Here is a 19,413-nt window from a genome sequence, read left to right on the forward strand (position 1 = left end):
GCTTTGGGATTACAGTTCAGTTTCTTAACACTAGGCCATCAGAGCTCCCTAATAAGCCACTGTTGTAGTGTCATGTACCATCGAGTTGAAATCAACTCATAGCCAACCGTTGGCAGATTTTCAGAGGTAGATAATAATATGTAAGGAGACTGTCCATCTGTCTACCATGGAGCAACTGTTGGATTCAAACCACGTACCTCTGGGATTACAGTACAGCGTCTTGCCACTAGGCCAGCAAGGGCCATAAGCTCAGGAGAGACACATTGACTACCACAATGAACTTGAGCATGCCAGATGGTGCAGGATAGGACAAGGTTCAGATCTGTTGTTCACGGGATCATTATGAGTTATAGTCAACTTGATGACACTTAACAACAACATCGAGAAAACAGATTCTCACCACTAGGCCAACTGGCAGCACCATGATAGATAGAGAAAAGACTACAATTAATTATTAACAATTTCATCGTCTTCAGATCCACAATCAACATCCTTGGCAGTAGCAGTCAGAAAATCAAAAGATAAGATGCTTTAGGAAAGTCTGCTGTCAGAGACCTCTACAGAATGCTGAAGAGCAATGATGTCAGTCATTAGAGACTAAGGTGTACCTTATCCAGGCTATGGTCTTCGCAATTGCTTGTTATGTATCTGAGAGCAGGACAACGACTAAGGATGACAGAAGAAGAATTGATGCCATTGAATTATGATAATGGAGAAGACTATGGAACATACCATGGACTGTCAAGAGAACAAAGAGGTCTGCCTCTGAGAGGGTGAATACAGAATGTACCTTAGAGGCAAGGATTTTTTATTTGGGGGATTTGGGTTTGCTTTTTTTTTTTTAGTGAAATTTTATTTTAATGAACATTTACAGAGCAGTTAAATTTTCATTCATTCATTGTTACACATTTTACCCACTCTCTCTCCCTTCCCCCTCTCCAGTTAACTTAAAAAAAATATATTCATTGTTGCACAATTATATACCTCTCCTCCCTGCCCCTAGTTCTCTTTGTAATGATATATTTCTTATTCTGAGCTATTGTCAGATTGGGATAGGTGAAGGAAAGAATTGTCTACAAGGAATATATGAGGCAAGGATTTTGAAACTCCATCTCACATACTTTGGGCATGTTGCCATGAGTAACCAACCAGTCCTTAGAAAAGGACATTATATTTGGAAGGGCAGAAGATCAGCACAGAAGAAGACCCTGGGTGAGATGGATTGGCACAGTGACTGTGGCAATGGGTGCAGGTGTGTCAGAGATGGCAAGATTGGCTCAGGATAAGGGAAGGTTCAGAGCTATTGCTCATATGGTTGCTGTGAGTCATAATTGGCTGAAGGGCACATAACAATAACAACTGCTTTCTAGACCTTCCCATGTAACATAATATTTTTGTTATTGTTTTTATTATTCATATACATTGTGTTTCATGCATGTACATTGTGTTTTATACAATCTTTCATTTGTAATGTAGTCTTTTACAATATAGTTGTTTTTTTAGTGCTGTATACTGTTCCATTGTGTGGGATGTACCACTGTTTCTCAACCCATCCATTTGTTAATGACATTTGGGCTGTTTCCATCTTCTTATTATTGTGGATACATTGCTATGAGCATTCTTGTCTCAGTTCTTATTTCTTTCGGGTACAGCCCTAGCAGGGAATAGCTGGGTCATATGGAATTTATATGTTCAGCTTTTTTAGGAAATTCCAAACTGGCTTCTATAGTGATTGTACCATTTTATAATCCCACCAGTAGTGCATAAGAGTTACAATTTCCCTGCATCCTCCCTAACATTAATTGTTTATTGTGTTGCTAACTGCTGCTGGCGTGAGATAGTATCTGAGGTGTTTTGATTTGCTTCTCTCTGACTCCTCATGATTTTTAATATTTCTTCATGTTTCTTGGTCATCCACATGTTCTCCTTTTAAAGAGGTGGGGTTTTTGTTAATGTCTTTTGCCTATTTGGGGCAAAAGTGATTGGGTTAACAGTCATTTTCTTGTTGAGGTTCTGTAGTATTTTGTAAAGTTTAGTCATAAGAGCTTTGTCTGAATTGTCATTGCCAAATGTTTCTTTCCAAGTCTGAAACTATTGGTGAAGATTTTTTATACCCACAGGAATTTTTTGTTTGTTTTTAAGCATTTTTTATACATTTTAGTGAAAATTTACAGACTTTGGATTTCCATTCATTCATTGTTGCTCTTTTCTCCCTGCCCACCCCTTCCCCCCACCCCCAGTATACTCTTCTCTTTAAAAAGTAAAAGAAAAATTCTTTCATTGTTTTACAATCCCTCCCCTCCAGGTCCACTCCACTATGAAGCCTTTGTTCTGGACTCCTGTCATGACAATAATACCTAATCACATATCCCTTTTGAACAGTTTTCTCCCTCATCTGTTGGAATTTTATTTTAAGAGTCCCATTCATCTGGAAAGACAGGGTAAAGGTGTGGGCATAGTTCAAAGATGACAAATTTTATAAAACATAATGAATGGGAATGATTGTAAGAGACACAATGTGAATGAAGGATAGTGTGAAACACAACATATACAAACTTTGTAGGCAAACCAATATATTTTAAAATATTTTTTTAAAGAGTCCCATTTCTTGATTTTTATCCTATCCAGGCTGTGTATTTTTTTACTACGTTTGTAAGCCTATTTAGGCCAAAGCTTCTAAATGTGTTCCCATTTAATCTCTTATTATCTTTATGGCTTTGGGTTTTACCCTTAGGTCTTTGATCCATTTTGAGTTTGATTCTGTGTATGGTGTGAGATGGGGATCCTGTTAAGTTTTCTGCATATAGATATCCAGTTTTGCCTGTATCAGTTGTTAATGAGGCTGTTGTTTTACTAGTTAGTGGGTTTTATTACTTTGTCAAATATCAATTGACCATAGATTGATGGGTAACACTTCTAAATTCATGATTGTATTCCATTGAACTATGTGTCTTTCATGGTACAATAATACCATGCTATTTTGAGTACTACGACTGTGAAGACTTGAAAACAGAGAGTAAGATGCCTCCTACATTATTTTTGTTTTTCAGAAGAGTTTTGCTTATTCTGGATCTCTTTCCATTCCAAATAAAACTGGAAATTGCCTTTTCTATCTCTCTTTGAAAAAAAGAATGTAGTGTGTGTTATAGGATTGCATTCAACCTTTAGATTGCTTTTGAAAGGATTGTTATTTTCACAACATGCAGTCTTCTTACCCATGAACAGGGAATATGTTTCCATTTAGTCTTTTGTTGTTTCTTATTGTATTGTTTTCCAGTTTTCCTTATAAAAGTCTTTTGTGTCTCTATTTAGGTTTATTCCTAAATATTTCATCTTATAGTTGGCTCTTGCAAATGATACTACTTTTCTAGTTTTCTGTTATTTCTTTGCTGCTGTAGAGAAATACAATTGAGTTTGTTTACTGATCTTAAATCCTGGCACTCTATTAAACTGGTCTACTAGATGCTGCCTTGGACATGCTCACTTGGTTGTGCATGTCTGGAGGCCACCTACCTAGCCAACTGACTGGAAGAGATTCATATTCATTCCCATTAAAAAAAAAGATGATCCAACAGTGTGGAAATTATAAAACAATATGACTAATATTACATAAAAGCAAAATTCTGCTGAAGATTATTAAAAAATTACTGGAACACTACATTAACAGATAACTACTAGAAATACAAGCCAGGTTTAGAAGATGCCATGGTACTCAGCGATATTATTGCCAATGTCAAATGGATCTTGGCTGGAAGCAAAAAGTACCAGAGTAATGTCTAAAAAAGGTATCAGAGTAATGAGTTTCATTAACTTTGCAAAAGTATTTGATTGTGTGAATCACAACAAATTGTGGCTAACCTTGTGACGAATGGGAATCCCAGAACACTTGATTGTGCTCATGCAAAACCTATACTTGAACCAGGAAGCAGTCATTAGAACAGAGCAAGGAAACACAGCTTTGTTCAAAACAGAGAAGGAGTGCATGAGAGATGCGTCCAATCCCCATACCTTTTCAATCTATATGCAGAACAGATCATTTGAGAGGCCTGACTTTATGAGGAGGAATGTGGCAGCAGGATTGGAGGAAAACTCACCAACAACCTGCATTATGCAGATGACACAATCTTGCTTGCTGTAACTGAGGAGAACCTGAACCATTTGCTGCAGAAGGTCAAGGACTGTAATCTTCAATGAGGATTGAAGCTCAACATCAAGAGAACAAAGATTCTCACAACTCACAGCACCATGATACATGGAGAAGAGCTTGAGTTTGAGAACAATTTCAGCTTGCCCAGTTCCACAATCAACAATCTTGGCACCAGGAGTCAGGAAATAAAAAGATTAATTGCACTGGGGAAGAGTGCTGTCAGGACCTCTCCAAAGTGGTAAAGAGCAATGATGTCAGTCTGGAGACTAAGGGGCACCTGATGCAGGCCATGGTCTTCACAGTTACTTGCTATGCAGCTGGACAAAAACTAAGATGACAGAAAAAGAATTGATGCTTTTGATTTGCACTGCTTGGAAAGAGTATTGAACATATTATGGACTACCACAAAAACAAACAAATTTGTCTTGGAGAGAGCGAAACCAAGTTTATCCTTGGAGGCAAGGATTTTGAAGCTCCATCTCACATACTTTGTGCACTTGGTCAGGAAGGACCAATTCTTGGACAAGGACACCATGCTGATTGGAAGCATGGAGGAACAGTAAGAGAGGAAGGCCCCAGATGAGGCGGATTAACATAGTAACTGAGCTAATGGAGGTAAGTGTGTCAGAGTCAATGAAACTGACTCAGGATAAGGCAGAGTTCTGAGCTATTGTACTTCAGGTTGCTAGGAATAGCAGGCAATTTGATGGCACACAACAACAGGTCTAACAGGGTTTTTTTGTTGAGTCTTTGGTGTTTTCTGTGTATACGTGTCATCTGCATAGACAGCTTCACCACTTTTTGCCAATTTGGATACCTCTTATTTCCTTCTCTTGCTGTATTGACTTAGCCAAGAAGATCCAAAACAAAATTGATTAGGAGTGATGGAAGTGGTAGCCTTGCCTGGCTTCTGTTCACAGGGGGGAATGTTCTCTGCCCAATTTTAAAATTGGGCTGTCCATCTTTTTCTTGTTAGGTGTTAGAATTTTCTGTAAGTCTTAGAGATTACTCCCTTGTCAGGTATGTTATTCCCAAATACTTTTGTCCAAACCTGTAGATACTCATTTTACTCTTTTGATGATCTTTGGATGTGCACAGGATTAAATTTTTAAAAGTTCCTAGACATCTAGTTTACCTTCTCTTCTTTTTGTGCTTTTGATGATATTTGATGACACAGATTTTAAAAAACAAAACAAAACTAAAACTCACTGGCCTAGAATTGGCATTGGTTTCTGAGTCTATAAAACGTGATGGAGGGTTATCTATGGGTCATTTCCTACTGTACAATAAATAACTACAGTCTCCTTTTTAAACCTTGACCAGTGGAGCAAATTCTTCTCTTGTCCTTAAGAAAGCGTATGCAGATCTTTGACATCCTGGCCATATTCAAGGAATAAATATCTAAGAGTAATTTGACTTATAAATAATGTTTAAATTAGTTTGTTAATACTTCTATCCTTCAGTTGGTGCAATTTGAGGAGAAAAACAGGAGGATGAAATGGTCAGTTGCACTCTTTCTCAGTTACCTCCACTAATATTCACTAGCTACTATTAATATTTTCTCCAGAGTAGAAAGCAGAGAGGAATGATGGGAGAAATTGACAATCACTTTATTGGTACTGTTGTAAGATTATCTGTACCTTAAAGATGCCTATCTTCAGAGCGGCCCTGCTTGATCATTCAGATTATAATTCCCATGACTTAGAAGATTCATTCTGATCTCTGACTGCTATACTACTAAGTCCCAAAAGTTCTGGTAGTTCACTCCATACAGCCTTTCCTTGTGGGATTTCTGTTGACCTTCTAGGTGGTCTTCATCCTCTAGAATCAAAGACTCCAACAACTTCCTTTCTCAAACCATATGGTCCACAACTGTGTTCATAACAAACTCTGATCTATCGCTGTTGGATGAACAGGTGAGTGATTAAGTATACCATTGTTAGACACTACCTATGGTTGATGTTGTTGTTGTTATGTGCCATTGAGTTGCTTGCAACTCATAGTGACCTTATGAACAACAGCCTTAAACTCTGCTCTATCCTGTGCCAACCTTATTGTCTCTGATACACCCACCCCCATTATCCTAGTCGCTGAATTAATCCATCTCTTCGAGGGTCTTCCTCTCTTGTGCCGTCCCTCCACCCTCCCAAGCATGACGTTCCTCTCCAAGGACTGATCCCAACTTGCAACATGTCCGAAGTATGTCAGACAAAGCTTCAGAATCCTTGCCTCCAAGGAGCAGCCTGGCTTCACCCTCTCCAGGATGAACTTGTTTGTTCTCCTAGCAGTCCATGGTATATTCAACACTCTTCTCCAGCACCACAGCTGATGTCAAGCAACACAATAATTCTGACTACACAGTACACTAAACTTCACTGTTTTGTACCATTGAATGTCTTTGTATAATATGCTGGGGAAAGTTCCTTTAGTATACATTTTTTTGTGATTTTTTTAGATTGCATTTCACTAGTTTTTTATTAAATAGCTTTGTTCAATACTCTTAAAGGGTGCTGGTTATTTGACCACACTCAGTGTATGTGTGGGTAAGAGGAGGGTACATTTTAAACAAGTGGGAGTTTACTTTGGGCTGTGTAGCAGTTATTGGTTTCTCTTCAAACCACACTCCAGACTTCACTGATCCTGCTTTAGTGCTGAACAGTTAAATTCACCTCTGTAACCATGAAACTGATTCAAGTAGGAAAAAAATAACATTTTGTACTAGGGAATAAAGGTTGGGTTTTTATTTCCAAGAAGTCACTGATTCAAGTAGGGGGGAAAATTAACATTTTTTATTAAGGGAGTAAGGATTTTTAAAAAAAAAAATAAAACTAAGAAAACATTTCTGGAGGTAAAAAGAGAAAATTGAAGAGGATGGAAAGTTCTTTTTTTACATTTACTACACAAACTGCTCTTTTGAAAATAAGCCTCGGTACAACATAAAAGCCTTGGCTGCAACAACAGCTCAGCGTGTGGGGCTCATGAAAGGGCCAGCATGTGCTGTTTGTGAAGACCTGCTTTCACAGGGTCTCACTCTGCTCCAGGCTCAAGTGTGATTTCACGGAGCAATAATTAGACTCGGCCACAAGCCACTTTTTACTCCTTTCCACCCATAAAGGTTAGTTGAACATTCATCATCATATTTTTCCACTTTGACTTTCCTCCTCTACCTCACTGTCTTCTCTCTAAATCAGTAATCTTTTTCCATGAGGGGTTCAGGTTCATCACCTCAAAATAAGGGACATAGAATTCTTCAAAGTCGAAAGGAAGAGAACTCTTGCTTTAGAACCTAAATGGAAATATAAAATAATTCATCTTAGTGAGACTTGAGTTTCTCTCATTTTAAAATTAGTCAAGTGAGAAGTCCTTTGGACAAATGATGCCAGATAATGTCAGAGACTCTAAAGAAAATAGAGCTGGAAGAGATCAAGTCTATGCCCATCTTTTACAGGTGACAAGTATTTTGGAGGGGGGAAAGAACTTACCCAAAGTCACATAATAATTCAATGTCAACATGAAGGTAGAACCTAAAGTGCTTGACCCCAAGAAAGGCTCATTTCCTCAGCTTTCCCCAACACAGAACCCCAATAGTTGTTGTTGGTGTTATGTGCCATCGAGTCACTTGCGACTCATAGCGATCCTATGTACAACAGCCCTTAACCCTGCTCTGTGCTGTGCTAATTGCACTGCCTCTGACACACCCATCCCGATTACCCCAATCACTGAACCAATCCACCTCATAGAGGGTCTTCCCCGCCTATGCCGTCCCTCCACCCTCCCAAACATGATGTCCCTCTCCAAGGACCTGTCCCTCCTTACAACATGTCCAAACTATGTCAGACGAAACCCCAGAATCCTTGCCTCCAAGGAGCAATCTAGTTTAACCCTCTTCGGGATGAATCTGTTTGTTTTCTTGGCAGTCCATGGTACATTCAATACTCTTCTCCAGCACCAAAGCTCAAAGGTGTCAATTCTCCTTCTGTCCTCCCCAGTCATTGTCCAGCTCTCTGATGCATAACAAGTGATTGCAAAGACCATGGCCTGTATCAGGCACACCTTTGTCCTCAAAGAGACACTGTAGCTCTTGAGTACTCTAGAGAGGTCCCTAACAGCAGACTTTCCCATCGCAATACGTTTTTTTATTTCCTGGCTGCTGGTGCCAAGAGTATTGACTGTGGAGTCGAGCAAACTGAAGCTGTGAACAATCTCAGTCTCTTCGCCATCCATCCTGATGCTACCAATTGGCCCAGTGGTGAGAATTTTTGTCTTCTTGACATTGAACCTCAGTCCATACTGAAGGCTGCAGTCTTTGACCCTCTGCAGTAAGTGCATGAGGTCCTCCTCAGTTTCAGCGAGCAAGGTTGTGTCATCTGCATAATGCAGATTGTTGATAGATCTTCCACCAATCCTAACGCCATGCTTCTCCTCATAGAGCCCAGCCTCTCGGATAATCTGCTCTGCATACAGCTTGAAAAGGTATGGAGATAAGACACATCCCTGGCACACATCCTTCCCAATTTTGGACCATTCAGTGTTGCCCTGCTCTGTTCTGACGACTGCCTCTTGGTCCAAGTATAGGTTTCACACTAGCACGATTAAATGTTCTGGGATTCCCATTCTTCTCAGAGTCAGCCACAGTTTGTTATGATCCATGCAGTCAAACGCCTTTGCATAATCAATGAAACACAGATAGACATGCTTCTGGTATTCCCTGCTTTCAGCTAAGATCCATCTAACATCAGCTACAATATCCCTAGTACCACAACCCCTTCTAAACCCAGCCTGGACTTCTGGCAGTTCTCTGCTGATGTACTGTTCCAGTAGTTTTTGGATAATCTTCTGTAGAATCTTGCTTGCATGTGAAATCAATGCTATTGTTCTGTAGTTTCCACACTCAGTTGGATCACCCTTCTTTGGGATGGGAACAAATATAGATCTCTTCCAGTCAGTTGGCCAGGTGGTTGTTCTCCAGATTTCTTGGCACAGCTTTGTGAGCACATCCAAGGCAGCATCTGTTAGCTGAAATATATGAGGACAATTAAAACCTACCCTTCAGGATCCATGGTGTTGGAGTAGAGTACTGAATATTCAATGGACTGCCAAAAGAACAAACAAATGTGTCTTGGGGAAGCACAACCAAGGTGCTTTTAGAGAAAAAGATGGTGAAAGCTTGTCTCACATACTCTAGGCATGTTGTTACTTCACATACTTAGGGCATGCTGTTAGAGGAGCCAGTCTTTGGCTGGGGAGAGGGGGGTAAGACATTACATTTGGAAACTTGGAGGATCCACATAAAATGGTGCATATGATCGGAGTCAATCAAATGGATTGACACAGTAACAATGGCCTCAAGTATACCAGAGATGACCAGGATGGCACAGGATGGGCCAAGGTTCAGGTCCGTTGTTCATATTACAACACCATCTTTCTGGGCCAGGAAAGAAACTGCCTACAAACTTAATACTTGCTTGAAACTTGTTGAATGAGTTCCAACTCATAGATACTTGGTGCACAACAGCATGAAACACTGCTCAACGCTGGATCTCCTCACAGTCTTTGCTTTGTTTGAGGCCATGGTTGCCTTCCAACTTAAGGGACTTACCTTCTGGCACAGTATCAGACAATGCTCTGCTGCTATGCATAAAGTTTTCGCTGGCCACTTTTTACAGAAGTAGTTGCCAATCCTTCTTCCTAGTCTGTCTGCGTCTGAAAGTTCTGCTGAAACCTGTCTACCACAGGTGACCCTGCTGATATTTTAAATACCTTTCATGTATCTTCTGGAAACACAGAAACACACAAGCCACCACAGTGTGACAAACTAACAGATGAATGGTGGTATCCAAATTTAGAATAATCATGTGTCATGGATTGACCCTCCAAAATAGGTTTCAATTTGACTAGACCATACTTCTTTTTTTTTTAATTGAGATTTTAATGAAAGATTATAGAGAACTTGGATTTCCATTCATTCATTGTTGCACGTTTTCCTCTCTGCCCACTCCTCTCCCCACTCCAGTTCACTTTTCTCTTTGAGGAGAAAAAAAAATTTTTTTTACATTGTTATACAATTCCCCCACCCCTGTCCACTTTATTATGCAGCTCTTATTCTGGGCTCTTGTGATGAAAGTAATATCCAATCATATATCCTTTTTAAACAATTTTCTCCCTCATCTGTTTTAATGCAGTGTACATTATTTATCCCCCTTTTTTTTAAGTTTCCCCCCAAACCTGATGTCAGTCCTGTTTTATAACAGTATAGGGCATACTTCTCAGTATTGTATAATTATCCTGTGTGTTGCAAATATTAGCCTAGATAATGTTAATAAAGCAGGATTAGAGGCAATTTTGTTTCCATTGTTGTCATTGTTGGGTTCTGTTGCCTTGACTACAACTCATAGTGATCCTATGAACAATGGATCTTTACCTTGCCCTATCATGGAGTCTTAATTTCTTCTTAACATGAAATAAGGCTAGAAAGTTAGATGAAGTCCAGAATATGGCAAGTGCTAAATGCAGAAAGAGTAAATATCTAAGAAATCAAGGCAAAGTTGGTGGAAATAGAAACTGGCTTTGTCATTCTTTTTGTTATTGTTTTTAGGTGCCATCAAATTGTTGTTGTTAAGTCCCTCAAGTCATAGGCCACTCATAGTGACCCTATGAATGTAAGTCCTGGACACTTGTATAACTTTCATCCTCTCTCCAGATTCATAGGGTTTCTGCAGGCAAACTATTTCGGAAGTGGATGCCACTACTGCTTCCAAGTTTGTTTTAATCAGGGAACTCCACCAAACACTGTCCACTATGGGTAACCATTCTTACATATGACAATCAGCATCACAGTATTCAGCTTCACAGCCACCATGAGTTACCTCTGTACAGCAAGTGGACCCCAGAAACTTCCATTGCCTGACTGCCACCAAGGTGAGACCGCCACCGTGATGTCAGCCAGCCAGCCAATTTCCAGAGTGGAAGGAGACTCCAAAGGTCCCAGGCCTCAAGCCAGGCCAGCTGCCATCAAGTTGAGTATGACTTACAGTGACCCTGTGAATGACAGACCTACATACCTGAACCCTGTGCATCTCTGCCTTCACCATTTCTGACATATCTGAGCTCATTTCTGCAATCACTTTATCTCATATGTCAATCTATCTAACTGGTAGTCTTCTTCTGTTTTGCTGAAACTTCAGTTTTCAAACACGATGTCCATCTCAAGGAATAGCCTCTCCTAACAACAAGCCTAAAGTATAAGAGATGAAGCTTAGCCATCTTTGCCTCCAAGGAGCACTCTGGCACTTTTACCAGGACCTGTTTCTTTAGTTAGTCCGTATGATATTCAGTACTCTTCTCCAACAGTTCAAAGGCATCAATTCTTTTTCTATAATCCTTATTCATAATCCGGCACTCAGATGCATAGTAAGTGATTTAAAAGACCATGACTTGAACCACGTCTTAATCATCAAACTGACACCATTGCTCTTCAGCATTTTGGAGAGGTCCTTGACAATTGACTTATCCAATGTAATATGTCTCCTGATCTCCTGACTGCTCAAGCAACATAAAATCACTGGCAACTTCAATCCTTTCTCCATTTATCATGATGTTGCCTATTGACTCAGTGGCAAAGACCTTTATTTTATTGATGTTGCAATGTAATCTAAACTAAAGACTGTTCTCCTTGATCTTCTGCAGGTAGAGTTTCAAGTCCTGCTCACTTAACAGCAAGCCAGCTTGTGCCATCTGCATAACACAGGTTGCTGAGTAGTCTTCCTCCAATCCATATGCCACATTCCTCTTCATTCAGTCCAGCTTCATTAATTATTTGCACAGAATACAGACTGATAGTTTTGTAGAAGAGATACATCCTTGACACACACATTTCCTGATTCTAATGCATGCAGCATTCCCTTGCTAGTTTCAGATAATAAATTCTTAACTAAGTATAGATTTTGCATGAGCACAATTAAGTGCTCTGAGATTTTCATTCTTCTCAATGTTAGCCATTCTTTGCTATTATCCATGTATCTTTGCATAGTCAATAAAACACAAATAGACATTCTTCCAGTATTCTCTGCTTTCATCCAGGATCAATCTGACATCAGTAATTATATACCTGGTGCTATAGCCTCTTCTAAACTCAGCTTGAAATTATGGCAGTTCCTTATAAATGTACTTGTTATTGTCATATTTGGATGATCTCCAGCAATATTTTTTGTATATGATATCAAAGATGTTATTGTTCTGTGTAATCAAGTCTCCTGTGACTCATAATAACACAGTGTACAATAGCTCTGAACCCTACCCTATCCTGAGCCAGTCTCACTAACTCTAACATACATAACCCCATTACCCCAGTTACTGTTTCAATCCATCTCATTGCAGATCTTCCTCTCCAGCACTGTCCCTTTGCCCTTTTAAGCATCATATCCTTCTCCAAGGACTGGTCTCTCTTGGCCACATGCCCAAAGTGTATGAGATGGAGCTTCAGAATCCTTGCCTCCAAGGAGATACTTGGTTTCACCCTGTCCAAGACAGACCTCTTTGTATTCTTAGCAGTCCATAGTATGTTCAATACTCTTCTCCAGCATCACAACTCAAAGATTTTAATTCTTCTGTCATCTTTAGTCATTGTTCAGCTCTCTGAGGCATAGCAAAGTAACTGTGAAGACCATGCCTGAATCAGGCACACCTTAGTCTCTAGACTAACATCATTGCTCTTTGGCATTTTAAAGAGGCCCCTGACAGCAGTTTTCCTCAAGGCAATTCATTTTTTGATTTTCTGATTGCTGGTGCCAAGAGTGCGGAGCAAACTGAGATTGTTAACAACCTCAATCTCTTCTCCATCTATCATGGTGCTGTCAATTGGTCCAGTGGTGAGAATCTTTGTCTTCTTGATGTTGAGCTTCAATCTATATTGAAGACTACAGTCCTTGACCTTCTGCAGCAAACACATCAGCTTTCCCTCAGTTACAGCAAGCAAGGTTGTGACATAATGCTGGTTGTTGATGAGTCTTCCTCCAATGCTGATTCCACATTCCTCTTCATAAAGTCAAGCCTCCTGAATGATCTGTTCCTTGTACAGATTGAAAAGGAATGGAGACAAGATGCATCACTGATGCATTCTTTCCCTGATTTTGAACCATGCAGTGTTTCCTTGCTCTGTTCTAAGAACTACTTCTTGTTCCAGATATAGGTTTTGTATGAGCACAATTAGTTGGTCTGGGATTTCCATTCTTCTCAAAGTTAGCCACAATTTGTTGTGATCCACACAGTCAAATGCCTTTGCACAGTCATTGAAACACAGATGGACATTGCTCTGGTACTCTTTGGATTTAACCAAGATCCATCTGACATTGACGATAATGTCTCTAGTTCCACAGCCTCTTCTAAAAATTGCTTGTATTTCTGGTAGTTCTCTGTCAGTGTACTGTTCTCACCACTTTTGGATAATATTAAACAGCATTTTGCTTGCATGTGATATTGTTGTATCATTTCCACATTTGGAGTTGGTGTGTTGGAATCAGTGAGCCTGGCTCAGGACAGGGCAGGGTTCAGAGCTGAGGTACTCTATGGGTCGCAGGTGACTCAACAACACATAACAACACAGTAACAACCATTGAGCTCTGAGTTACTTCACCAGAAGGTGAAGAAATTTTGCCTTCTTCATCCTTTAAAAGTCAAGACTAGTGACTTCATTATAGTGAGTACTCCCTAACTACAAATCAGAATTACCTAAATAAAATTATAAGTTATTTCTTATGCTATGCCTTTGAGCTGTGATGCTGGAGAAGAGTATTGAGGGTACCATGGACTACTAGGAAAACAAACAGATTCATCCTGGAAAGGGTCAAACCAGGCAGCTCCCTGGAGGCAAGGATTCTGAGGCTCCGTCTAACATACTTTGGACATGTTGTAAGGAGAAACCGGTCCTTGGAGAGGGACATCATGCTTGGTAGGGTGGAGGGACAGCGCAGGGGGGGAAGGCCCTCTATGAGGTGGATTGATTCAGTGACTGGGGTAATTGGGATGGGTGTATCGGAGACGGTGCTATTGGCACAGGACAAAGCAGAGTTTAGGGCTGTTATACATAGGGTCGTTATGAGTCGCAAGCGACTCGACGGCACATAACAAACAAACCAAACATGCATTAATATGAATACAATTTGAGTTACTTCCTACCTCCTTGTATATTACTTATTAATTTTAACTTGTTCATATTGTGATCAGGATCTTCTTATAAGTGTGATTTCAAGTTCAATGTCCATTTAATTTAGAACAGATTGAAACTATTGAAGTGTTAAAGTTAATTTGTAACTTGCAAGTAAGAAATCTTGCAAGCCTAAGCACAATGGGTGATATTTTAGTTAAAGTGTGAGTGAAATTGTCTATTCATAATTTAGTTGGTACCAGCTGAGAGTGGGGGGGGGGGTAACAAACAAAAAACTGCTGTGTTTTGCTATAAAGGAATAAAAATCCCACATATGTGACTCTAGAGAGAGAGAAAAAACAAACAAACCAGAATCCTGATTATAAAATTTGCAAAGTCAGGGCTACTGACTCTCTTTGAGACACTTCAACCTGAAAAAAAAAAAACCCACCAACTTCTGATAAGACGTGCACGTGGTGACAGAGCAGTAAAAGAGAAAAAGAGTTGAAACTTTCATTCCTGTATTTTCCCAACACTGTCTGAGAATATACCCCCAAACATGTATAAAGATGACTGTAAGTTAAATAATTGTACATTAACCCGAACAGAAGAAAAAAATTTACTCTCTAATTTTGGGCTAATTTGTTTGTTTGTTTTCTTTCTTTTTTAAAAAAAAAAACCCACCCATAATTTATTGTGCTTTGAGCAAGAACTTACAAAACAAATTTATCTTCAACCCCAAGATTTTAAAGTATCATCATCATTTTAAGTATTTAATAGCCAATCAGTGAATTTCCGGGTATTTTTCTGAGCAGAATAGGTGAAAGGTTTTCTTGGTGCCTAATAAATGATTTATCAGGGAGGCTGGGTTCTAGGTGGAGGAATGTGACATCAGGATTGGAGGAAGATTCATCAACAACCTGCATTATGCAATGACACAACCCTGCTTGCTGAAACTGAAGAGGACCTGAAGCACTTGCTGCAGAAGGTCAATGGCTGCAGCCTTCAATATGAATGCGAGCTCAAATAAAGAAAACAAAGATTCTCACCATTGCACCAATGGATAACATTGTGATAGATGCTGAAGAGATTGAGATTGTTAACAGCTTTAATTTGCTTGGCTCCATAATCAATACTCTTGGTACCAGCAGCCAGGAAATCAAAAGATAAATTGCATTGGGAAAGTCTGCTGTCAGGGACCTCTCCAGAGTACTGAAGAGCAATAATGTTAGTCTGGGGACTAAAGTGCACCTGATCCAGTCCATAGTCTTTGCAGTTACGTGCTATGCATCAGAAAGTTGGACAGTGAATAGGGATAATAGAAAGAGAATTGACGCCTTTGAGCTGTGGTGCTGGAGATGAGTACTGAATATATCTTGGACTGCTAGCAGAACAAACTCGTTCATCTTGGAGAGGGTAAAACCAAGCTGCTGCATGGAAGCAAGGATTCTGAAACTCCATCTGACATATTTTGGACATTTTACAAGAAGTGACCTGTTCTTGGAGAAGGACATTATGCTTGGGAGGGTGGAGGGACGGGACAAAAGAGGAAGACTCTCAATGAGGTGGATTGACTCACTGACTGGAGTAATGGGGGTAGATGTGTCAGAGACAAGGTTGGCTCAGGATAGATGAGAGCTCAGAGCTTTTGTACACAGGGTTGTTATGAGGTGCAGGCGACTTAATGGCAAATAACAGCAACAATAGCCAATCAGTGCATTTCAGGGTATTTTTCTGAGCATACTAGGTGAATAGCCAAATAAATGACTTATTAAATAAGCCTGAGTTTTTGCCTTAACAGATATTGGGAATGCAGTGGTGAACCACACAAATGCGGTGCCTATCTTAGCTGCAGTTTGTGGCCTACTTGGGCACAACTCTCATAGGTAGGCAGGAATTATAAAACTGCCATGTGCTGGCAGTGGGCAGTCGCTAAGCCATACACAGTAGGAATACACAGCACAGAATCTGACATAAACTAGGGTTTAGGAGAAGCCTCCTGGAAATGGGGATCAGGCTGAAAGGACAGTAAGAAACTCCATCTTAGGAAAAGAGAATAGCATAGATGAAGATCAATAGATGAAAGAGGTCATGACACCTCACAGTGATTTGAAAGAAGCTCAGCATGGCTGGGCACATGGTGCAAGTGAGGTCAGGCAAGAAGAGGACAGATGCCATGGACACTTGTCATTTTGAGCTGTCCAACATCTCAACACTTTGTTTGATGATAGGAAGCCTAAATGGAGAGAATACTCTTTCTTTTTGCTCTATGGGAGCTAGACTACAGGCATGGCAGGTAGCAAATGAAAGAAGTGTCCACTGTAGTATCCACAGTACAGTGACCAACTTGGATTAGTTTGCCTGGGATTTTCCTGGCTCTAGCAGAAATTACAGTAATTACTGGAAGTTCTAAGTCATTGGGAATCCTTGGTCCCCAGAAAACCAGGATAATTGGTCACTGTCTTATATTTCCTATGCTCCTCCAAATATAAATGCATGACTTTAGCAAAGAAATATGTTCTCTCATAGATTATTGTTCCTATGTATCATTGCATCAACCACAATTCATAGCAACCCTATGAACAGCAGATCGGAAACTTGCCCTATCCTGCGCCATCCTCATCATCTCAAACACATTTTGGCCCATTGCTACAATCACTGATTCAATCCATCTTCTAGAGAGTCTTCTTCTCTTACACTTTCTTCTTCTACTTTCCCAAGCATATTTTCTTTCTCCAAGGACTGGATCCTCCTTACAACATGCCCAAAATATATGAGATAAAGTTTCACCAGCCTTGCTCCCAAGAAGCACTCTGGTTTCACTTTTTCTGAGACAGATCTGTTTGTTCTCTTGGCAGTCCATGGGATATTCAGTACTCCAACATCATAATTCAAAGGCATCAATTCTTCTTTTGTACTTAGTCACTGTAAGGTTTTCAGATACATAGCAAGTGATTGAGACTCTTCATGTCTTGGATCAGGCATGACTTAGTCTTTAAGCTGACACCATTGCTCTTTAGTACTCTAGAAAGGTCTCTAACTGCAGATTTTCCCAATGTGACTTCTTTTTTTATTTCTTGACTATTGACACCACGGGTTCCGATTGTGAAACCAAGCATGATGAAATCATTGAGAACTTCTATCTCTTCTCCCTAGTGATATTTACTATTGGTCTGGTGGTGAGAATTTTTGTTTTCTTGATGTTGACATATAATCCATATTGAAAGTTGTAGTCCTTAATCTTCTACAGCAAACACTTCAAGTCTTCCTCACTCGTAGTAAGCAAGGTTGTGTTGTCTGCATAATGCAAGTTATTGATGAGTCTTCCTCTAATGCTGATGCCACATTCTTCTTCATAAAGGTCCGTTTTGTTTAGGATGCAGATTGAATAGATATGAAGAATCAATGCAGTGCTGACACACACTTTATTTTAGGTCATGCAGTGTTCCCTTGGCCTTCTTGGACAACAGCCTCTTGTCTAGGTATAGGTTTCATATGAGCACAATTAAGTGTTCTGAGATTCCCATTTTTCTCAGTATCAGTCATAAGTGTTGCCTTTACATAGTCAATAAAACTCAGACATCTTTCTGGTATTCTCAGCTTTCTGCTGACACCTATCTCACATTAGCAATAATGTCCCTGGTGACATGACCTCTTCTAAATTCTAAATGAATTTATGGAAGTTCTATGTCAATGTGTTGCCCTACTCTGTTTTGAATAGTCTTCAGTAATATTTTGCTTGCCTGTGATATTAATGATATTGCTTGATAATTTCCACATTTTGCTAGATCACCTTTTTTGGGGGAATGGGAATAAATACGGATTTCTTCCAGTCAGTTCATCAGGTAACTATCTTCCAGATTTCTTGGCACAGTCTTGTGATCAAGTCCAGGGATACATCAGGTTGTTGTAATATGTCAAATGAATCTAGCAGTGCCACTTGAACTCCTTTATTATCGTTGGTTCTTGATCAGAGCTATTTCCTGAAACAGTTGTGTATCAGCCAATTATTTCTGGAACAACGGATTGACACAGTAATTGAGGTGATGAGGCTGGTGTGTTGAAAACGGTGATCCTGCCTCAGGATAGGGAAATGTTCAGAGCTGTTAAGCATGTTGTTGTTGTTGTTATGTGCCACCGAGTCGCTTGCGACTCATAGCGACGCTATGTACAACAGCCCTAAACTCTGCTCTGTCCTGTGCCAATCGCACTGTCTCTGACACTCCCATCCTGATTAGCCTAGTCACTGAATCAGTCCACCTCATAGAGGGCCTTCCCCTCCTGCGCTGTCCCTCCACCCTCCCAAACGTGCCCAAAGTATGTTAGACGGAGCCTCAGAATCCTTGCCTCCAAGGAGCTGCCCGGTTTAACCCTTTCCAGGACGAATCTGTTTGTTTTCCTAGCAGTCCATGGTATTCTCAATACTCTTCTCCAGCACCACAGCTCAAAGGCATCAATTCTCCTTCTATCCTCCTTGGTCATTATCCAACTCTCTGATGCATAACAAGTGATTGCAAAGACCATGGCCTGTATCAGACACACCTTAGTCTCCAGAGAGACACCATTGCTATATGGTCACTATTAGTCGCAGGTGACTCAGTGGCACCTAACAACAGCAGCAACAACAACATCATAATGCCTATGTTTATAAAAAATGTAAAAAACCAGGCGAGCTCTGGTGGCCTAGTGGCAAGAAGCAGCAACTGCAAGTTCAGAGGTGCACAGTTCAAATCCACCAGATGCTTTGCTCGAGAAGGAGGAACAATGTCCTCCTGTACCAGTCAGATCTGATTTGACGGTACACACAAAAAATAATGAAATTTAAAAAAAAAACAAAAAAAATGTAAAAAACCAATCTAAAGTCTAGGGAGAAATATTTTGGAATGGTATAAATGATAAAGATACAATATTTAAAATATATAGAACATTTCTATCACTTAACAACAACAAAAAAAATAGAAACTGAGATAAGAAGATAAAGAAATGCTTCACAGGATATTCACATGGCCAACAGAAACTAGAAATCAAAGCCACAATGAGATACCTTTTAACTTCCACAAGGATAGCTAAGATTAAAATACAAACAGAAAGTAACTAGTGGTAGAGTGGATATGGAGAAACTGGA

The sequence above is a fragment of the Elephantulus edwardii genome, unplaced genomic scaffold (genome assembly GCF_000299155.1).
Source record: "Elephantulus edwardii isolate Elephantulus edwardi_28Jun2011 unplaced genomic scaffold, EleEdw1.0 scaffold00135, whole genome shotgun sequence".
NCBI classification, from domain to species: domain Eukaryota; kingdom Metazoa; phylum Chordata; class Mammalia; order Macroscelidea; family Macroscelididae; genus Elephantulus; species Elephantulus edwardii.